General features: G+C 37.9%; 1 protein-coding gene across 4 annotated transcripts in view; it reads right to left on the bottom strand.

Moving 5' to 3' along the window:
• Positions 1–24,468, bottom strand: part of PREX2 (phosphatidylinositol-3,4,5-trisphosphate dependent Rac exchange factor 2) — a 187,660-nt gene that overhangs the window by 145,066 nt on the left and 18,126 nt on the right. The window contains exon 1 of one of the 4 annotated variants that reach the window (XM_051609829.1): positions 7,824–8,336. The exons of the other annotated variants lie outside the window; for them this stretch is intronic. The gene's annotated coding sequence lies outside the window, so the exon portion shown is untranslated. Of the gene's footprint in view, positions 1–7,823; positions 8,337–24,468 lie in introns of those variants that run through there. 4 annotated transcript variants of the gene reach the window in all.

The following is a 24,468-nucleotide window of genomic DNA, read 5'->3' as shown; positions in this document are numbered from 1 at the left end:
TGGGTGGGAATTAGGGACCGAAACACCAAAGGGAGCCTAGTGGTTGGAGTCCATTACAGGATGCCTGATCAAGTGGAGCCCATCAATGAAGCTTTCTTACTCCAGCTGAAGAAACATTGTGATTGCGGGCTATCATTCTGCTGGGGGATTTTAACCATCCTGACATCTGCTGGAAAAGTAGCACGGCAAGTTGTAGGTAATCCAGGAGGCTCCTGGAATGCCTTGATGACAACTTCTTAAGTCAGGAAACTGACAGTCTTGGGGGGCGGGGGGAAGCATTATTTGACCTGATTGTCACAATGTAAGTGAACTCTTTAGGGATATCAAAGTCGAAGGCAGCCTGGGCTGCAGCTCACTGTCCTAAGGGGTAAGAGGCAGATGAAAAGTTTAGTCAGGTCTCTGAATTGTAGGAAAGCAAACGTCCAGCTCTTCAACATGTTAGTAGAGGTCTCAATCCCCTGGCATAGGAAGTCAGGAAAGGAACCTGGGGTACTAGTGGATCAAAAGCTGGACATGAGCCACCAATGTGCAGTTGCAGCCCAGAAGGCCAACTCCATCCTGGGCTGCATCAAAAGAAGTGTGGCCAGCAGATGGAGAGAGGTGATTCTGCCCCTCTACTCTGCCCTGGTGAGACCACACCTAGAATATTGCATCCAGCTCTGGTGCCCCCAGCATAAGAAAGATGTGGAGCTGTTGGAACGTGTCCAGAGAAGGGCCACAAAAATGATCCGAGGGCTGGAGCACCCCTCTTATGAGGACAGGCTGAGGGAGGTGGGGTTGTTTCAGTCTGAAAAAGAGAAGGCTCCAAGAGGGAACCTCATAGTGACATTTCAGTACCTGAAGGGGGCCTACAGGAAAGCTGGGGACAAGATACCTATTCTTGCTGTACCATCATGTAGTACAAAATGGCATTGCCAGGCAAATACTGTCCTGTTGCACTTGCATAAAACAATGTTAAATATTTAATATTTGTTTAAATTCAAAGCTCCTACTATCACTCCTAGTTTTCACACTTTAAAATTTTAAATTAAATATAACACTGTGATATGGATGACCCTCAAAAACCAGGAATTAGACAGTCGACAGTCTACAAAACCCAAGCTGTGTTAAGTGCTACCAAAAGCAGCTTATACAGTGTTTGTCAGATGTTGGAATGAAACCAAAGTAAAGGATTTTGCAACAGTAACAGGATCTTCTTTCCAACTAGTCAATGAGCTCGTCCCCAGGCAGCACAAAACACTGAATTCACTCATATCTAGTGAGCAAGGTTGACCAAAGGCATGGTAATTTCAGAAGGCATTAAGGTCTGAAAAAACCCTGCTTCAAAGGAGAAACACACAACTTACAATATTTTAAGAAGCTGATAAACTCTGCTTCTCGTAATATTTTGCCTAGACTTCAACTTCTTTTTTTTTGGGAAATGATCAAGAGAACACAGGCTGAACAAACTGAACAACTAATCTACACTGAGAAATGCAAACTGGCTGCAGCAGTAATCTGAGGTCTAGTTTCTGTGTGCTGGCACAGAGCCAGCCCTCTGATTTGCAGGGCCAGACCCCCACAACTTCTGATTCAGAACCCCTCAGCAATCAGGAACATTCAATGAAAGAAGAGGACCTCATTCAACTGGATCTTACTGCAGTGTTAAAGGATTGAACTACAACCAGGGTTGAGTCTACATTGAAGATACTCTGATCACAAGAAACAGGCTTAAAATTCACCCTGGAAAGCCAAGACTATTTTAAATAAAATCTTTTTTAAAAATAAAATAATTTAATAAACACTGCAGTGGCACTTGTATACTTAATGTGATTTGTGACTTTAAACTGTGATTTCTGAACAAATATTTTCAAGTCTTGGGGAAAAAAAAATTCTTGTATCATCCATGGAAAAAAAGTATTATTATAGCTATGCAAGTCTTACAACCTGGCTTGACAAACTAGTTTTTTATTTCTAACCAGAACTTAAGAGACTAAAATCAGTAAATGAGGAAGCTACTTGGCTTCTGAAGATAAGATGCCAATGTTAGTTGTCTCAACTTCATTCCAACAAGAATACAACCATACCAAAATTTAAATTATTTTTACACAGCTTCATACAAACAAAAGATTGTCACATGCTCGTATTGCTTGCCATGAATTGGTCTTGTGAATTTTCATCTGCCTCTATGGTTTTGAGCCAATTTCCATGGGTATGCAATCATTAATAATATTTTTCTGGCTTTTAATTGATTCATGAGAGGCTTTAACTGTGAAAATGCAAATAACTGTTTTTTTTTTTTTCTGTATTGGCTTGATAATTACCAGAAAATGTATATGATTTTAAAAAATTTAGTTCTCGGACATTTTTTCTTTACGCTACCACCTACATCTGCTGAACAGTACATCACAAGATACTTACACGCTAATCTCAGTTTACATCCATCAATGAGGTTTTATTTCTTGACAGATACAATGACATCCAAGGACGCAATTTTAGAAAAATAAATGGACCATAGTCATATCCAAAATAGAGCTGCAGGAATCAATCCATGTAACTTGAATTCATCCACACTAGCTGGACTGCCTTACTGTGAAATACACTGGTAATGTCAAGAAATATAGACCTGGATTCTGCGTGCATGCTAGGGAGGAATAACCTCACATACACAGGCTTTCCTTCTCACACTGGTCCTTTATTTTCTCCTTTCCCTATTCAAGCACAGACTTTTTTTTTTTTTTTTTTCTTTTAGGTTTTATGTAGGTCTATGGCCTGTCTTTGGCTTTGATGAGTTCCAGCATAATTGCACAATTTCAGTGAACCATCTGCAAAGCATGTGTTCTTCAGCAACACAAAGACAGCGTGGCTGTTCTTGCTCCTTTCATTAATTTTTATAAGGGAACAGAAGACAAAACTTGATTACAGTACAATTTTCATTGCTTTCTTAATGCAATTTTTTGTTTGAATGCCAGGAGCTTCAGGCGAGAGAGCTTATTATCACCTTTTCCTGAAATAAGAGCCTCATTCTTTTAGGTTCTAATCAAAACCTTTAAACCATCCTCCAGTTGAAGCAGAGAAGACTGAGGATTTTTTTAGATATTAACTCTGTAAGAAATAGTACAAGAAAGGCTGCCATTCCCAATCAGTCTGTAGGGACAGTTTGTAAGAACACTACTTAAATTAAAAAAGGAGAACATTCAGCTGTCACAGCATCTCATGAATCACCCTCCTCACCAAATTACCTTCACTGTAACTGCAGACAAGTACCAGCAGAACACGTTGGTGGCAACTGCCATCTGCTAATACTCAAACAGAGCTTGACAGTACTGAATACTGCTCGTACCAGGACATACTGCTGCTTACCAAGACACCCACATGGATTACACAAACTGAAGTCTCACAGTCTTTCCTCATAAGGTTACACAAGGATATGGAACTTTTATCTTTTTTTTTTTTTTTCATTCATGAATTTGCTGTGAGGAACACATTTTCAGTTCCTAATTTAAAAAAAAAAAAAAAAAAAAAGTTATCCAAACCATTCAAAACCCCAGATACCAGACTTCTAAGAACAACACAAGCGAACAATGGCTTCAGTGGGACCAGGAAATCAAGAAACCATAAATAAATATCAAGTATTGTCTTCTCGCATCTTCAGTAGTTTTGGATCCTGCAGGCCTTCCTCCGGGTGAGGAAATGATGGCTCCACAAGTTTTCCTCATGTCTGTAACAGATCATTTGCCTTACCTGGGCAAACTGAAGGCACTGAACTTGTACCCAGTAAGCCATGCCCAGGCCCAGCTGCTAGGCAATAAAAGCCACTGTGACCACAGATTCATTTCTTGACTACAAGGTGCTGTTCCTCTTCTACAAAGCCTTATTTGCCCCTTTTAAGTAACAAGGTATGGATGTCTCGGAAATGACCCATCCACCTATGACACGGCACTGCATGAATACACCGGTAGAGACAGCTTGAGGAATATAGGCAAAATAGCTTCAGGAGCAACACCATGGCTAGGGAGCAGTATTAGGAGGAGAGATGATAAGATCAGGTCTGTCAGTCTTCAGGTCTATACACGACCTGGGTAGAAACCTCTTCATCTTCCTTCTTCCCTTAGATCCTGCCTGTAGGAAGGATCAGCAGCAGGGAGGTAAGCAAGGCTGCAAGGCCAGGGCAAGATGTTCTCTACTAAATGTCATTCTAGATGTGCAGTACTCACAATTATACTAAGACTGAAGGGACAAAGAAGCAAAACTAGTGGGAAGACAAGTTCACTTTAAATCAGGAAGCAGAAGTTCAGAGGAAAAACTATACTTCACACATACAAATGAAGTGGACACTACATTAAAAGGCTGAAATCCCTTCAAAAGGAAGCAAAAAGAAAAGTAGATTGCTTGGTTGTTCAGGTTTAATCTTACTTTCTCCAAACTGCCTTCTGAAAAGTTATTAATTGCTAGCCTTTGATTTTTTTTTTCCAGTGGCATGTGAAAGAAACTGGGATAACTACAGAGGAAAAACTGCTAAAACAAGTTAGAAACTTTCCACAAGTTTGGGGATTTTTTTGTTGGGTTTTTTTTTTTAGAAGAAGAGACGGAGTTTCATTTCAAAATATTTTTCTAGCCTCTTCTACTGTGAAGACTGCAGTGCAATGATTTACAGAATGGATGCTATCTCTATAGACAAACAAAACCACCATTCCCAGGGGATTTGACCTTCACCTTCCATCCTAAAATAGTATGGCCAATTACATAGCAGCAGCAGCCCACATCCTTAAAATATGTTTGACTGAATCATGGAACTAAATGCTAGTCTTGACTTCTCAAGTTTGCGAGGGACTGAAACTAAATAGAGAAATAAAATATACAACTAAAATAAAACAGTTATGTTTGTTAGAAAACAGTTAAAAAGAGGAGCTGAAAAAATGCACAAACCAACTTATCATCATTAAATCAACTTAAGCAGTAAACTACAAGCTTGCAGGAAGTTTATCATCCTGTTTGCTGATCATCATTTGGCTTGTTGTGTTTTGAGACAGTGTTCCTGTTACTTCAACTCGCGTTGTCCAAACAGAGCAAGCACTGGACTCTCACTGCCTGTACTCCAGATGCTCACCAAGCCCGTGCACTTTCATATCCCAAAGATGCTGTGCTGTTGTAGGGCAGAAACAGCTTCTCATCTTCCCTCAAATCTGAGGGACAGAGCAAAACTGTGGTTCATTTGGCTAGAGAAGGGTAACAAAAATACACCTTTGAGAAAAGCATCTAAACGTACTGGGCATGAAGTTACCAAACACAATGGGAATGTTTAGGTAACAGGATGTTAATGTGATACAGTATCATTTAGAGAGAAAGCCACTGCAGGTCCAACAAACAAAAGGGTTTAAAGTTTACAATTAGGCCTCTATTTGATTGATGTTCTGTTACATTTTAATCCTATTTTTAACATTTTTTAACGCAAATTCCTTTCCATTAATACACTACTTCACCAGAATTACCAACAACAAATATGCAGAAAAAATGCACAAATCCACAATACAGTCTCTCCCTAATATTGCCACTATAATTTCTGTCACAGGGATGACTCTCTGATGACCAACATGGGATACTGCTTACTACATAATATTTTCCTATCTTTTAAATGGTTTTCTGAAAATTCTGTTCTAAGTCTGGGATAATGGGATTAACTCTACCACATAAGAGCAAAGGAAAAATGTATATCCTTATCAGTGACTCTGTACGCCCTCCCTCGGTAACCAACTCAAAAGTAGCAACTTTTGAAATACAAGAATCATCATAGAAAACTTTGTAATACCAGAAATCAGCTGAACAAAATGAGTTCAAATGTTAGTATGAGAGAAAAACTAATTTGATATAAGGGAACATTTACTTCTCTTCTTTGTAGTCTCTGCCATTATCTACAAAGAACAATAAGGACATATCACATAAAAAACAACAGCATCCAGGACCGAGGTGACTGAACAGAAATAAAACTTCAAGGAAGTTTGACTACATGGCAAATACTGCACGCACTGTCCTTCCAAACCCTGAGAGGACGGACAGCCTGGTCCTATATAATAGAGAAATACAACATCCATTATAGCAGAAAAGGCTTCTAGAGATGCTTCCATTTAGTGTTAAGGATAATATGACAAGGCTCTAGCACACAGAGCTGTCATAGATGAGGGTGGAAATTTCCAGATCTGAAGAGCTGCAAGGAGCTCATAGAAGCAGGACCCTTTCTGGAAGCACCAGAAGGTTTGTCTCATTTTCCTAAGGGATGGGTGACATCCAGATATTGTTTTTCAACTATCCTTTTAGACACAAGGACACTTCTTTTTCATTGTCATTCAAAGAAATGGACCAAAGGAAAAGAGCACCATTTCCTGCCTATTTTAAAAAAATCAGAGTTCACCTAAGGAACAAAGAAGGGTGGAGGCCCCAACACTACAGAGTTCTTCTGGACCAGAGTAAGTGCTCGGAAACACAGAACGCTCATAGCACACTGACTTAAGAGCAACCAGAGCACACTCAAATAAACAAGCCTGACAGACAAATGGGGGGGAGGAGCGTGTGTGTGTGTGTGGAGAAAAAGGTCTTTATGTGCAGAAAAGTCAAATCCTCAGCAAAGACAGAACTGCTCTTGGCTGAACTACTCCCAAGCAGCTCAATAGGCAAATACACAGGAGAATTAGTGGTCAATGTAGTTTTCTTGGTCACATGGTATTATCTAGCATCAGACTGTGCATTTTCAGACAGAAAAGGGCCCTGGCATGGATTTACAAAAATATCTACCTACATAGCTAATTGTGCTCAAGAAAGCAGATCTAAGTTTTTCTGTAAATAGCTCACAACACTCTGTATTTTTATTTTCACAGAATAGTAGAGGTTGGAAGGGACGTCTGGAGAACATCAACCCTGCTGCTAGAGAAGGATCCCCTAGAGCAGATCACACAGGAACACGTCCAGGCGGGTTTTGAATGTCCCAGGGATGGAGACTTCACAAGCTCCCTGGGCAGCTTGTTATCTGACCTTGTGCTCTGTTATCCTCAGAGAACGAAGTATTTTCTGATATGTAGGCTAAACCTCCTGTTCATCAGTTTGTGACCACTGCTCCTTCTTCTGTCACTGGACACCACTGAGAAGAGTCTGGTCCCATCCTCCTGACACCCGCCTTTTAGATATTTATAAAAATCTATAAGATCCCCCCTTAGCCTCCTTTTCTTAAAGCTAAATAGACCCAGCTCCCTCAGCATTCCCTCATATGGTAGAGATGCTTCAGTTCCTTAATGATCTTAGTTGCCCTGTGCTGGATTCTCTCCAGTAGTTCCTTGACTTTCTTCAACTGGGGAGCCAATCAGACATCAATCTGAAAAGACTTCATAACATCATAACATGCTCCCATTCAGCAGTTAGGCAAGAATATTATACTTGCACAGCCAGCTTCTCCCACAGTACCCATTTTTGTCAAACTCCTTCTGTACACAAAAAAATTCTGCAGTAAAATTCCAGTTTACAGCACACAGTGAAACCAGAAGGGTTTCTGAATACACCTTGCCCAGATCTCTGTGCAATGCTATCAGTCTGGCATCCATCCCAACAGCTACTCAACCTTCTAGATTTGTGCAGCATGCAAAGGTCTGGAAATTTCAATAGACATGAGCCTCCCACTCCTACCTACATAATCAGATTCTTACATGTTCCTCCCAGACTACCGTATCAGGGAAATCTCTCAGAAAACACAACAAAACAATTCCCTCCCCTTCCCAGGGCATTCTGCACTTCTTGGAACTGAATGCATGTTTGCCCTCCCCTCACAACAAGGGAGAAAAATGGACCTGCTCACTTACTGTATTTGCCCTGGTTTGTTCATGTCTTACAGAACAGAGGAACTGAGGTGAAGTTCTGCTCTTACTTCTGAAGAAGCACTTTATCCAGTATTCTCCATTAATTCCATTATTTAGATTCAACTCTGTAAAGTTCACATCTTGTGTCTTGAAGCCCCCTTCTTAGCAGCAAACCAGACCACTGGTTTTCCACTGTATATGTTGTACGTATACAATCTAATGTCGGACAGGCGGACAGAAGCTTCTGGAACTGTATCTGGTGAGCAGTCAGGACACAGTGCTTTTCTCAAAAGAGGTGCTCCTGGAAATTCGTTGATAGCCAGGTTGCTGAGCTGTGGGCTATTAACAGTTCTTTTAGTTTAGGTAGTCGAATTTGTGCAATTCAGATAAAGTAACCAAGTCTGAGTGAGCTTGGCCTACAGTACTGGATCAGTGGGCACAAGGTTCATGTGAATGCTCCCATGATTACCAGAAGAAAACTATAAGCAGTTCCTTCAGGCTATTCAGTCTCGTAACTTCCAGTGTCCTGAAAATCTCCACAAAGGTCTGATGTGACTAGTCTCTGAGATTCCTGGGCACAAGAGACAAACCAAGCAGACACAATCCTCCCAGCTACTATGTTTAGACTATTTGTGTGCTTTGCAATCCACATGAATGCCAGTGGATTAATTTTCAACCACAGGAAAACATCCCCAGCTTTACTGTTTGCCTCTAGTTGGAGCGAAAGCAAAACTACAGCTTTGATGGGAAGGAGGAACAACATTAATCTGCTTTTGCCTTACTTCTGTGAACCAAGTCTTGCCCTCAGAAAAGTACTATACGCCTAATCACCAATTTCAGCAAAAAAAATTGCTTTGAAAAGCTTAACATTTTGTCACCAGTTTGCAATGTTTATCCTGAGTTGACAAATTTTGTTTATTGACCACTTTATGAACAACATGAATCAGATTTTGCTAAAAACTGACTTTTCACTGTGCCTCAGGGTATACATAGAGAACTGTCACTCCGAAGTGCTTCGCTAGCAGTCTTCACACTCACAGAACATGATACACTAAAAGCTGTTTCCATGGGAAATAAAATCAACACATTCTAAGTACAAAATAACAAGACAAATATCTGGGTAACAATTATGAAGGTTTCAGAAGCCCACAGATTTCCTGCCTAGACAGCTATTTAAATCCGAGAAATAACAATCATTGAGCACTTTCTTTAGAATTCCTTTATATAACATATAAAGATTTCCTCATCAAACAGTTTGAATGAGCTTTCCAATAAGTTAATAGTTCAAAGGGGGCAGAGCAAAGGCTGATAGATGAGACATTAGGATCTTAGTATAATGCCCTCTGTTCCACAGCCTGAAACACCAAAAATTGTTACAAAGTGGAGTAACTTCTCACTGGCTAAAGCCACCCTGCTCGCAGGCTAGACCTTCAGATTATACAGATTTACAAATGCACCATCTCTCATGAGCAGGCCCTACAGGTAAAACCAAACAGGATATTATTAAAACTATGCATAATTGAGAGAATAGTCTGTTCTGGGTTCTTGGTTTTTGGTTTTGCAGTATTGTTACCACTGTAGACAGCAGGTCTGTTCCTTTGTTTGGCCTTCCTAATGAATTGCACATTCCACCTGTATGCTCTAGTTCTACTCCTGTAGTTCTCATGCTATGAGACAAACCTCAGGGGAAAATAACTTAATTCAGCCACATGTTTTTGATAAATATGTCATGTTACCCATTTAAACTATGCTAACTGTGATGTTAAACTAGGCTATTCTAGGCAAAAAATAAAGTAAAATGTCAGTGCTGGATTTTATCAGGACATTGTCACTTGCAGCACTCCATTGCACACAGAATGGCAATACTTCTTTAGAGTTCAGACTAGATGATTACAGTAATTTTATAACATGTTTTAAATTCCTCTTACACGATTCCAAGAATCTGGCTGGGTTTACACCAGGTTAGAACTTCAGGATCAAGCTATTTGCTAATTGGCTTTACTGGCATTCATTTTTAGAAAGGATAGACAATCTTACTGAAACACATTCTTCAAACATGTACTTTCGGTCAAAGCTTACGCAAGGCAAAATCCAGCATTGATATTTTACTCTACCTTTTTGCTTGTCCATAGGACTATATGCTAAACATACCAGATTTGAGTCTCGAAAGCTCATAAAAGTCCTGGTTAATTATATATTTGGGATTTAAAAAAACAAACAAACAAACAAACAAACACCAAACCCTGCTTTTACACAGAATTTAATGTAGCATTTGGAAAAAGATAAAACCTTGATAGAGTGTATTAATTTAACTTGCAACCACTGGCATGTTCCTGCCTCCTTTTTTTTTCCCCACCACAACACAGATTCTAAAAACTTCCAAGCTCCAGTATTTTATTCTAAGTGCTATGAAAACAAAGCCCTGAAGATCACTCAATCTCACTAACTGAAAAAAAAGCTGGAGAAAGCAGCCAAAACAGCAAGGATGTGCTGATGCAAGCAGGAACTCAACCCTTTTTTTCTGTTTTAGAGGAACACCTCTCTCAAAGAGGCATTAGGTCAGAGACCTCAAAGGTAAGAGGCTGGTAGCTAACTCCAGGCTGAAACAATGTTAACGACAGTCTCTCCTTACTGTGCCACACTAGAGCACACCCAATGCTAGGGATGCAATGTCAGAGAATTAGTATTTCTGTCTGCTTTCATACATTAGTCAATTATGCTTGCAGCTTGCAGAAATGTAAATAAGTATGTAAATAAAATATCTAGGTTACATCTTAAAAGGAACATACTAACCCTTGTGAAAAAAAGAATCCTTAAATCATTGAAGACTTTCAAGCTGTGCTTTCAGATGCATGCCCACAGCCCAGAGGACTGAACATGAAGCTGTGCTTGTCCTAGGTTTGGCTACACCAGCCAACCAAGTCCACAAAGACAAAAAACAGGTCTGTGGTTTCTATTCTGAATGGGCTGCAGAAAGTTTTCAGTCAGTTTTATATAAATCTCCACAAACTGTACTTAGCGTTTACTTTAAAACCTGAGCTTCTACAACATACTTGCAATATTAAATAACTTTTTCTTCACATCGTAGCTGTAGAAGCTAAAAGTGAAAAGGAGATGCTACCACACATTTGTAACAAAGAACACCTTCTATATATATAAGCAACTGACATTCTTTGCAAAGAAAAGTGAGTTCTGAAAAAGCACATTTAAAAGGCTTAATTTCCATGAAGGACAATAAAAACTGAGAGGAGTTAAGTCATGTAATTCATTAAATCCACTTAGGTTCAGCTGGAATACTTATTAAGGCCCATATTCCCTCAACAGATACCTGTAACTGTATATGTACCCCACAGGAAGTCTTCAGTGGCTACTAACTCCAACTAGTGCAGAACACAGACACAACTCTGCAGTAAAATAAAATTGAAAGATCAAGCCTATTCACCTTCTCTACAGAATTTTAATAAGGCTTCAATCACAGACAAGGCTTTGTAATGGACTGTCAAACTTCAGCATAATGGTTATGATGGACACTTCTGCTCTCCAGGCTCCATATAGGTCTCTGTAAGTAATGATCTAATTAATTCATATTAAAAGAAGAAAATTGAAGCATAGTCAGTGGTTGCATAAGAAACATTTCCTGATGTTCTTACAGGAAATAAGGCACATCACTGTCTCGGTCACCTTCCGCATACCTTTGATTTTGTCTTCCCTTAACAAAAACATAGCAACAAGAGGACTTAAATTAAAAAAGAACCCTCCTGAAACAAAACACTCTGCACATGCTTTTCCACCCCTGCAGAAAAGACGAAAAAGCAAAGACCATATGACAAATATTAGTCACATCACTTAGTACATAAATGCAAGACACTCATCCTAATGTCCACAATAGAATAATTTACACAGGGCTAAAAGCTTGAGAGCACTCTTACTATTCTAGATGGATATTTTTTAGCAAATAGTTTTACAACTGATGTACACACTGAATTTCCATCGGTGTCCAAGTCTTTCAGAAGTATACAGCTTTGAAACCTTTTAAAATTTGTGTTTAAGTGTGCACACATCAAATGTTGTAAGAAGCTCATTTTAGAAATCCCTTCAATCTTGCAGCAGAATTAAGTTGTTTCTATCTGTTTTCTATGTATCTTTTTTACAAAACTTGCAGCACGTGTGAAATTGAAAACTTAACAGTGCAGTTCTTAGCAATTGCTAACTATTTCCTAGATTTCAAATAGATACTTCTGTGAGGATTTAAAGTGAATATTTATTACTTTTTTTGCTTCAGAAATAAAGAGATTTTTAAGCAAGGTTTTGAGCTATGGCAATTCTTGTATCATTAGCTTGGAGAGATCACTGGCTTCCCCTCCTTTTTTAATTAATTGCTAAGAAGTTTAAAAAAAAAAAAAAAAAGCCAAAGTTGAAAAAAAGGTCACAGAGTTACAAACCTTAACCACACTGCCAGTTAACTGCTTCCATGGAACTGTGGAACACTGGGCAGAACAGTGCGCCCTTCCTGAACTTACCAATCACAGTCCTATAAACCACTGTGGATTACATTTAGATCACAGATATAGCAGAGAGATGCTCAGTAAATCTAAAAGGAAAATTGCCATGGCAATAATTTTACCTTATGTAGAATATACTTGATGTAACAAGATACGCTAACTTCATTTTTCACCATCCATTCCCAATCTCAAGACTGTAAGGCTGTGAAATACACCTCTTTGGAGACAGCACCTGTGAGAAGCATTTCTGAGCGTACTGTTGAACCCTATTTTCTTCGTATGAACAGTTCACTCAAAGTCTCCAGAAAAGTATAACCTATTGCAAAAGCAAATGAAACTGAGATGTTTCCTTCCTTTAAGTGAGCTAGAGAAAAATGAAGTTCATCTATTCACTCGACAGACAACACCCCACATAAGAACACGTGGGTAAAAGCTGCCTTAGCAGCAGGAGGATCTACCATTTGCTCTCTCCACACAATGCAGAAATTCAGTGTCCAAAAAGAAAAGTGCAGATACTTTAGGCTTGAACTCTAATACCAAACACTCACAGCAACCCTGCCATCAAGAGACAGGTATTAGGTAATTCCTATTCTTTATATAAAAATCAGGTGACCTCTACAGTGGATTATTATAGTTTGTGGGTCTTTTCATTCACTCCCAAAACATCAGCATGAATGAAATGGGATTTCTTCAACAGCAAGGACTTGGTTTCAAACCTTCTTAACCTGTGCAAACCTTAGCCTTTACTTCTAAGAGTAATACTAAATTATGACTAGTATCATCATCTGTCCCATAAAAGGTCAGTATTTGAGAATTCTGTCAATCTGCTTCACAAAAGAAGAATTTCTGACCTGCATAAACTAATCTCTTCAACATGAATCAAAGAACTGGCTAAACGGGTGGCTAGTTCACAACTGATGTTCTTCAAGGTCCGAAGCTGACAGCAGCAGGTTTTCTAAAGAGCAGAGTAGCCAGCACCCATTTTTTTATTATTATTTAGACATATATTTATTTTTATATATTAATATATTCTCAAGTACTATTAGTTCCTGTTTCCTTCTGATACTAACATAACCTTCTCCTATATGGCATCAAATCACATATATCACCCTACAGGATGAACACAGTGCTGTCAAGGCATCTTCGTGAAGGGGCTACACTGTGGCCCCTGTCTGCCACATCTTTCAGTAGTAAGTGGGGAGGCTGGTATAATAAATAAAGAAGGTAAAGGTATATTACTCTTACTTGTTTACAATTACATCAGAAGTTTTAATTACTTCTTATTAAACTATCATTTTCATACTGCCTTGCAAGCTAAAAAAAAAAACCATTATAAATTATTACCACCTAAGAACTCTGGGAATTTACAACAGCAGAATTGTTTAAAGAGCATTTTTTTATCAACATCAACTACAAAAATGTCTTGTTTCTTAACATCACCATCACCTGCAGTATCTACAGTTAGTTGTTAATTAATAAGCACATATAAGCCAGAAATTTCAAAGTCAGAAATGCACCGCACATGCCTGCAACAGGCTGCAAATCACTCAACTCAAGGAACTATGTGGAGGAATTTACCCACTGAGCAACATATTTAAGAGCACTTTGAGTCAAAAAAAACTGCAAGAGAAGATACAGAAAGATTAGAACAGGAAATAAACACTTACAAATGTTAATATTCTGCCTACAGACCAAATTCCAAAGATAACTAGGTTTAACCATAAAAATCTGAATTTCCTTCATTTACCATAACACAAACTAATCCTTCAAATAAAAATATAAATTCCTTTGAGTTCTATTCCAATTAACTGAATTGATTAGAATATTTCATTACAGAAATACTTTTGCCTTTCTGCAATACTTTATATGTTCAGAATCCAAGGGTTCAAAACTTTCCAGTTTTCACCCCTCTGACTGGACACACATCGAATGCAAAAAGCAGCGACAGAACAACACAAACCAAACAAACTCATCCATACCACTGCCAAACTTTGTTTGCTAACAATATTATGACAAGCATCAGAGTTTGTTGTTGTTTAAAATCAACTCAAAGCACAAAGAATGCAATACTTCGTTGTGATCATTCTATCCTTGCACTGGACAGTACAGAACAAATTTAGGGCATCTGAATATCATCACCACATCTTAACACAGATTTCTAAAATTTATTTATTTTTTAGTATTTTTAGTGTAATCTAAGTATAATATTTGAAGTATTACTTCCTTTTTGTTTTTTTTAAAAAAATCCTTGAAGAAACAAAATTTCAGCATGTTGAAGCATAATAGTATTGTTAGACTTTCCTCCATTTTCATAGGTATTTACAGTGCTGTGCAACAGGATGAAAGAGAAACAGTTGAGGGTTTTGATTTGTCTGGAAATATTACAATGAAGCCTATTCTCTCAGACCAAGGTTTGGTACTTGTAAAGAGCAGGAAGATCAGGAACATACTGCACTCCTAATTATACCAATTGTACAGCATGGGACTTCTCTGCTGGAGCCATTTGTTAGCAATTTTGTTTAGATAAGCCACATATGCCTGAAAGTCTTTCTGGCAGAAATGTCAAGACACTTTATGGATCTTATCTCTATTTCACATTGAACTTCAACGGGATACAGTCTTTGCAGACCTTCTTCATCACCTTCAAAAAACCCTAGGCTTCACTCAGAAGCAGTGAAACTAAGTTTAGGGAATTATAGTATTTCTTTTATAAAATAAGAAATCCAGTTTCATAATTAAGAATAATCAATATATTCTCTTTCTCAAAGTCTCAGGTGCTCCACTGAATAAATATTTCAGGGGTTGAAAATTTTTACAAATATTTAAAATAGACAATTTTGTCCCCCAATCTACAGATAAGAAGCCAGGTAATCTGTGCAGCACCAGAACAATGAGTTGTAATCTTTTTGAAGCACTGCTAGGAAATAAAATGTTGCATCAGAACCGGTTTTATTTTACTTTACTCTTATACCTGTCAAACTATATAGAAATGAAAGAAAATAAATAATTATCCAAGTGTAATGAAGTAATGGAAGTATCTTCAAACAATCCTGGGTTTATGGAGTCAAATTTTTTGAAGATGCAAAAAATTGTGAGATTCTGCAACTGCCTGTTGGATTCCACAGGCATAATGAACTCAAGCAATTTTACTAACACACTGAGCTTCATAAGTCAATGTATATGATTGCTGAAATCTTTGACCTGCAATTCAAGACTCGTGGAATGGAAGGTATAATGCATTGTATTTCAAATACATTAACATGCTGAACACATCTTTAAAGCATTGCATCTGGAAAAAAAAAAAAAAAACACCAAAAACAAAAACCCCTAAACTTCAAAGGAGGCAACGGAGATTCACTGTAGCCCAAATTGTATCAGAAAGGAAAATGCCAGAGAATAATTATTTTTAATTGGGTCCCACTAACAATGAGAGCACTTCTTGCCACTCGAGAAATAAGGCAGAAATATTAGTCTAATCATCATCATCCACGGCACTGTCGTAACCATTGTTTTGTTTTCATGCACTTTTTGGGGAGTTTTTTTCCTTAATATCTTTTATATTGGATGCCAATAATTTAAATACTACCTATAATAATAATAATTTAAATACTACTATGCTCTAGTACAGCTGAGCATGTTAAAGGACTAAACTGAACTGCTACAGAAACGTTTCATTTACAAAGACTTTTTAAGCATGCTAAGAAACTGCAGAGACCTTAGTGCAATAGAGGGGAAGAAGAATGTCCTCAGATGGCAATAATAAACAAACACCCTTTTATTCTGGTCAGACCTAGTAAGGATTGGGCATGACAGTACTTAGCTCATCGTCTGAATTTAGATCACCAAGACCTGATTCATCATCATCTTTTAATTCCTTGAAATATTTCATTTTTTCTCATGCACTGAACCAATAACTGTAGCACTACTTGAATGTTTCCAACTAGGTGGTTTCAAAGTTTTAGGACCCTTTATCCACAAGCCAGTAGGATGGTCCAGGCTCATTCCATACACAAAAATGAATCTAGTGTGGCTTTTATTACATTTTATAAAACAACTGAGACCAACACTAACCTAAAACCCAACTATACATCACACTGATCATGAAAAACTAGCCACAAAACTAGAAAAAAAAAAAAAAAAAAAGGCATTTCAAACGTGACTGTTACTCTGGCATCTAAGTAACAATAGGGAAAAAATCTGCTTACATTTCTAGCTCTGTAGACCCATTCAAAATCAGCAAACCTATGTCGGTATGGAGATGATCTGCTCCACAAACTTCAAGAGCTAGTAAGCAAATGCATTTTCTAAGTCACAGAGACTACTTTCTAGGCCTCAACAGCTAATAAGTGCAAACGCTTTTTGCAAATTTTTCAGCTACCCACAGAATTCTTTGTCCTGAATGGAAACAGTTTCTCATTTGCCAATTAGCAGTTTTCATTCATTAACATAATTTGGGTGGGGAAGCAGCCAACCCACAAATTAAAAATTATACCGTTCCAATTAGAAACATATACAAAAAGGTTACATGGGAAAAAAGGTATGGATGGCTTTCAAGGTTAAAAAAAAACCTTGACAAAAAGCTGATTACAGTCATGCCGATCATTACAGCTTTATTCTAAATTCTCTACAGAGCTTTTTCTTTACAAAAACAACAGCAGCATCACCACCCATCTTCCAAACTGAAATCTCATTAATTAGCTAGGCAGCAAAGTTTAAAAGCATACCAAATGCTTACTAGAGCTCACTCTGCTATTGTGTTTAACTTTGAAAACAAGTCATGACGAGGGAAATCTACATGGTAAGCATAGTCCAGCTACAGCAAAAAAAGGTTCTAATCTGCCTAGAAATTGGCAACCACTCCCTATGTTTTCTATATGTTATGTTTCTCTTGCTCAGTGGAACAAATTGGCTGCTATGAATGAAAAGAAACTTTGCATTTAATCAGTGGCATGAATTTAGACTGAAAGCTGCTGTGCAGGACTTCTATGAAGAGTCTGGGCCCTCTGCCATCCTCCTGCTTGTGAATGAAACAGCATGAGCCACATGCCCTCTTCCTCCCCCTCCTCCAGCTGGGGCCTTCACCCTTCCCTTTGCTCAGGAGACCAGTGAACCAGCCCTTTGCTGGTGAGACGACCATGACCCAGAAAGGCATTCAGTGCCATCAATGCACTCGCTTGAGAGATCTCAGCTGCGCTTTCCATCCTGCGGCTTTCACTCCTGGTTTCTAAATCAACTTGTGAACCAATGGTGAGGCAGCCCTTCTGACTCATTCCTGTGATAAATAGGCCCCTAAACTGATCTCTGACCTCTCTGCATACTTTTCCTAAGTTACTGCTGACCCCTGAGACTCTGCACCCTGCTGCCCATATACACATTTTACTTCGGTTTTGTATCAGGACATACTGATCAAGAAGAAAAAACAAACAAACCTTAAAAAAAACATTATTACCATACAATTACTCTAACAGCAAAGTCCCTATTCTTCTGTTCACTTGTAACAACTACCGTACGCTTTTGACTAAAGCACTACACTCACTTAGTTTTCAGGAGATACAAAATCATACAAAATCTGTTTAGGCTAATGGAATTGCACATTTGTTTCAAAATTAGTGATAGATGTCCTGCTTAACCAAATAAGTTCATAACAAGCTATATTTTAAAAATTAAATATTGCTGAATCTGGATAAAGAATCAGGTGCTGTTGAGTGATTCATTTAATTAAGAGTTGAATCAGACTTAGAGAAAAGGCTATTAAAAATTCCAAAGTACAAACACGTCTCTTTCAGATGTGTATTTGTTTCATTTTCTTCTATAGTCTTTAACAATGTTCAAATACTACTTAGAACAACTTCAATAATGCACTTCTCAAAACAACTTTAAATATATAGTCTTAGAACTACAAAATAACACCATTTTTCATAAAATACTACATTATCTCACATTTAAAACATGAACTTACTAAACTTTCTAGCATGTAATTCAAGTTTATAACTTAAATTTTCAGAAACTTCTTGTTATAATATCCAAGTTGTATCTTTCCAGGAGAAAAGTTCTTTTTATGTATCTACCCAAAGAATTATGCAGATACATAGTATCAAATAGTAAAAATAGTAAATATCACTAAACCCTTGGGCTTTTGCATTTTTCATTAATGAACATTGCTACTTTGCTAAACTACTTTAAACGTCATCCAATTTTACTAAAAAAAAGTATACTCTAGTGCATCTCAAGTAATCTGCACTAATATGCAAAGACCTCAACAGCTGAGTTCCAAACTGTCACAGAAGCTTCTGGCTTCCAGTGCAGTGAAGGCTACTGATCTTCACCATATGCAACAAACCTTTCCCAAGCACACGACTAGTATGTATCCAAAGCCAGCTTCCCTTACCACCTCTCTCCATCCAATGCACACAGCAATTCTTTCTCCCATAGTCAAAGACACATCACACAGCAAAAGAGCAGATGAAGTTGAGGTGCTTAGTCAAAAGTTGAGAGACAAGACTCAAAGTTGTCTTCAAATGAACATTTTATACCAGAAGATGTTCTGTAAAAGTAATGGACTTCTACTGTGATCACTTCCATTCTGTGTCACATAACACATCCTCAATAAAACATATTCCCTGGCTGTTAAAGAGAAAAAAAAGGAGATTGGTCAAGCAAAGAGATGACAGGAAGCCAAGTCAGGATTAATGTTTCAACTAAGAGAAAGAGCAGCACCTGGTCTAGTTGTCCCCAGTGTCATAACACTTGCACAAATTATGTCTTTATCTACAACACCAAGAAGACCCCATATGGAAGAAAAGTTGTTTGTACAATGGCTGAAAACCATGAGAAGGAGTAACAGGGTTAGAACAACTTCAACAGACACCATTGGCACTGTGCCTAAGACTGATCTTGCCCTGTCCCTCTCTGGCAAATGCACTTAACCCAAGCAGTGACGTATGCTCACCTCTGAGAATAATTTAATGATTTTTTTAAGCTGAAAAACGTACATTCTGCCATGTAAACTGATACTCACCTCTGCATAAGTCATTAGCCTTTACGTTAGAACAGAGATCTCTACTGCTTTAGTAGACTAACTGGTAATAATAATAGATTCAGTCATTCTCAGTTCATCAGAGCAAGAAGTTGCTCTCTCCTAGTGTTTCACAACTGTTTCTAAACAGCCAAGGAACAAACAGGAAGACCAGGAACCCAGAATTTCAGTCCAAGTTTTTTAATGTGGGCACTCAAGTGTTCTTATGTATTGATTTCTGCTTACAATTTATTGGCTTTTCCTGCCTGTCCTCCCTTGCTTGCCATTTCCACTCCCATCATCCTCTCCTGGCTCATAATTCTGTTGATTTCTGCCTTTATGCTCCTTTTCCCTGCATTTATTGACAAATTCATCAAGTGGGAGAAGAGGCCCAGAGTCTTTCCCAGTTTGGTACTGAAAGGGTTCAGGCTATCAGAGCTGTCACTGCCTGGAAAATCCCACTCAGGCCAGTGGCTCTGGACTGGAATAGGCCCAGCAGCTGGAGAGAGATGGCAGATGAAGAATGAAATCAGTGCAGCGGTGTGCAGGGTGCCAAGAACACTGAGTGCAAACAGATTCTGTGAGCAGCAATGGTGGAGGCTTCTAATTACCTTCCACCAAGGGCTTCCGAGCTTTTCACTTGGTTGAACTGACTGGATTCACACACAAGAATAAGTGCCAGTTCTCCAACATTAGGAAAAGAACCCCATCACATTCTCCACTCTGCCCTCTCCACCCTCATGTTTAATAAACTTCTGTGAAATATGAAGGTGCCAGTTTCCTGACCAAAGACACAGACAGAACTCTGTCCTTCCATCTTATCTGTTTATTAAAAGCAAATGTAGTGTGCTCTACTGACTTGACCATAAAACATGAAAGATAAGCTTTTCATTTGTGCTGAGTGCTTAAATACGTGCAGAATGAAGTTACCACTCAGCGTGCTGTATAAAATCAATCATATTTTCTCTATACTATAAAATTATTAAAATATAAAACTTTAAATACCTAAATACCTCTTTTCACCTTAAAAACTTTAAATACTACATAATGAGATCAAATGAGTGGGGAGCTCTTAAATTAAAAAGAATAAAACACTATTTAGCTCCCTCTGGTTAAAATAGAGCACATACAGATCACCAAAAGGCAGCATCTTTATATTTAGACTATTAACACTTGAAGCACTGTGTTTTCTGTCATCCTACTGCTATGTTTTCCCTGCAGTATCTTCAAACCAACCAGTCCTCTCCTTTATCTGTTTCCAAAACATTTAGCCAGGTTCCCAAAGCCTAGTACTCTTTCCTCCAGCAGTATCGGTTGCTATTCTCATACCAGTGATTCCATTCAACAGGACAGCGGATCAGCTTTTCACATCATGTTTTCTTGCACTGTGGCAGGCCAATCTACCTTAGGCAGAAGTAGCCAGATGTTCAGGATTTCAAATGCACAAATAGGAGAGACCTAAATTTACCCCTCATGCCAAATCCAGAAAACCTGTAGAAAGCTTCCAGTATCTGTAGGAATTCAAACTTAAAAGTTACTCATAATCATTAAAATGCTTGAACTGACAAAATAAAATTCCAGACACCCAAGTCTCTTCTTCTGCAATTTGTTACTGGCAGGGCTGGCACTTGCTGTAGCATTCATCAGTCTCTGTCTCTGGTCCTCCCCGCATTTCATTCAACGATTCCAGATGCCAGCCCACAGAAAACCCACCCACAGCAAGACGTGGCACTGCTGACAAGACACAGCATGGTTTGAGTTCCATTTGCTCCAAATAACAGAAGCCTGAATGTACCACAAATAACATGCAAATCTCAGAATAACTGGGGCATTTTGAGAATGCTTTTCCATTACATGTTATCCAACACTATTATCAGAATACACCATCTACAACATACTCTAACAGTCTTTTTGGCTAATGTAAATTTGGACTTTCAAAGTAAATATTTATTTAAAGTAAGACAAAGCACTTCCATTATGACACTAGAGTTCCAGGATAATGTTAACTTCTTGGTGCTTTTTTGAGCTACAAGTATGTACAGTAGCTCCTATAAAAGCCTTTAAAAACACAGACATTAAGTATGCTTCTGGAAACAAATATTTTATTAATGGTCACTTAATGAATTTCTTTTATGGCTAGCAAAAAGAGGTGACAAAATCTGTCATCTTTTATCCGTAATAGGGACAGACAGAAAAGACCAAAAGTTAAAAAATGGAATATGAATAAAGGAATTCTTTACAGCATGAAAAGAGTTTTCAAGGGAAATCTAGAGCTGAAAACATAGAAAAATCTGATGGAAATCTTGGCTGCCAAAGTAACACCAATAAACAAAAATGGATCATACAAAGTAAAAATCTATCGGTCAGTGTTTTGGAGGGGTAATAAACTTAATATGGTAACTAAATGGAAAAAGAAGAACAGAAAAGCTTCCTAAATAAGGTGCTCTGAATTAGTCCTTGAGGCAATTTCTCTTCTCCCATTAACTCCCTATATAAACAGCTCCTGAAATAGACTTCTCCAGTAGACATCTCAGGTTAGGACAGACCCCGTCCATATCTGCATATACCCATACTACACAACCATATTATTTTATTATTCTGATTTAGCATTTCTTTATCTGTCTCTGTCTAAAAAGAACCTGGAAATAAAATTTGTATTAAGACAGATGGGGGTCAGCATGCTATTCCCTACCTCACCCCAGAATCTGAAGTAAGTTTGTTTTCCTGTAATTTCCAATTAACAGGACATTCTTAAGTATGACCATACAAATTAGAAGTTAATTGTGCAAAAGTTTATTTACAGAAAATTAGGGGCAATCAAAATATATTTTCATTCTTGCATTATCAAAGTACTTATCACTAAAGCAATTCTTTCTCATTAAGGGAAAAACTGGACATGGAGTTTCTAATTTAAAAAATCTGAGCTTCTGTGGGAGAAGAGCAGCAGTATCTAATTCCTGAAGGCCAGGTGGGAAAGTCCTGAACAGGAGTCATTAAAAGAGCGTTTAAAAAAGAGAACAAATCAGCAAGTGTAAGTACACAAAGAAGTTGAGATGGAGTGCCTTGCTGGTCCTGTCCCTCTGTGTACAGGTGGGAGAAGCATGAGAACTGGCTTTCACTGTGCACCAGAAGCTCTGGCGGTCTGAGGAGAATCTGTAATTTAACCAGCAGTCTGGTTCCTCAGGTCCTTATCCTTATGCCCTTAGGCCAGGGCATAGCATAATTTATGATGATTACCCATTTTTGCCAGGATATTAATCACCCCTTTGAAATAGCATTCACACAGACAGATGACTGTTCCTTCTCTGGTCATGCACATACAGCTACAGAAACTTAAGAGGCAAAAGGACCAGCAGTGACAGGCTGATACCTGCTGTGGATGTGACCGTTTACAGTGAGCCACCATTTAGGGATTTCACACAGATTTCAAAATCTCTTTACACCCTTTATCAGAGAATATTCTCACAAGATTGGCTATAGCCCTTAAATATTTTGACCCACCATCTTTAGCTCTCAAGCTCAAACAGATTAGTTACCATTGGTCTATAGTGCTTTTTGAACAATTGCATTGTACACTTCTAATCAAAAAGAGAAAAATTATAACATTTTTCCCACGAAGTATTGAACCTGAATTCAAATATCAATGAGCAGTTACTAAATGCCACAGAACAAACTTAAACAACAAAAAAACCCCACAAAAAAGAGACAAGCTTCCAGATAAGAAAATTTGCACATAATGTACAGCAGACATAAACTAAAAGTGAGAAAATGAAAGTTTTAAAATCTAGTTTAGCAATATGTTTCTATAACAATTAATCAATGCTTATATGTGAGATCTAGTCATGACTCAACATGGCTTTATAATCCACATAATATTTTGGGATATGTGTAAATTAGAGACATACTAGGAACGGGGGGCTAGATATACCAGTATTCAACAGTCTACTGAAGTAGTAAAACCATTTATAAAGTGAGATTAAAAGTCTTTATATAGAAGGTTGAGATTTTATATAACCTGTGGTAGCCTCTCTTCCTAACTCTAAAAATTCACATATACAGTAGTCCCCTAAAAGCTTGAATTTTACTGTGTTAGTTCTAGAGGCCAAAAATATTATTCTAAGATCTTCTATGCACCAGTATGCTTCAGTTTCTCTCAAAACCTTAGAATTGAACTGAGTTAGAAATTTGGTTGCATGTGGCAAATCTGCTGTTCATTTACATTTTCCATTAACCAGAAAAAAAAATAAAATATTTCACTGTACAAGACGTTGTATCACTATACAAATATTCAATATGCAAATATTTGCTGCCTTATTCATAGTGAACAGTAAAGCTATGGCTTTCCTCCTGCCACTGAATACGCAACTGTCTCCTAAGCACAGTATCTACCAAGAAAAACACCATCTCCAGCTACATAAAAATAAATAAAATTAGAATAAACAGGAGAAGAAAGGGTCAGAATTGCAGATATAGACTGGTAAATTACTTTTTGAAGTTTGTGGGATAGCTATAGTGAACATTTCATTCCGTTACCACTAACCAGCACATGTGAAACTAAAAGGTTTAGAAATAAATGGGAAAGTCAGAGGCTGATGTACTGTATTAGCTGTTTGGTGGCTGCAAAACAACAGGAAAAGGAATGGAATAGCCATTACAGCCCTTATTGCCATGGTACATTAAGAAAGACAACAACACAAAAAGAACAAACAGTTTAGACACAAAATAATGTTTTGCCAAAATCCTGTTTTACATCTAACAGTTCTTGCAGTCAAAAGCCAAATTATGCTTGGCAAGTAAGAATGGGGAGTTTTTCAGTACAAAGATGTGTAATATGCAAATGAATTATAGCAGCCATGGTGATCGTGTTTGGTTTTTTTTTTTCATTTTAATACTATTTGGTCCAAATCAAACTATTCATTTTTTCTATTCGTAAAAGCTACAAGTGCAAAAATTCGTTGTTACTTTCTGTGCTGGAAGCTGCTGCAATACAGATTAAAACTAATCAATCAAGTGTATTCCAGCACACATTTCTCATAAGATGCCCAAATTATCTTCATTTTTCATGATACAGCAATTGCCATCAAAAAACAACACTTGCCTACACATCCCATACAGTAAACTACATAAAATC

The sequence above is a fragment of the Apus apus genome, chromosome 2 (assembly GCF_020740795.1).
Source record: "Apus apus isolate bApuApu2 chromosome 2, bApuApu2.pri.cur, whole genome shotgun sequence".
Classification (NCBI taxonomy): domain Eukaryota; kingdom Metazoa; phylum Chordata; class Aves; order Apodiformes; family Apodidae; genus Apus; species Apus apus.
This window is presented reverse-complemented; position numbering and strand designations above follow the sequence as displayed.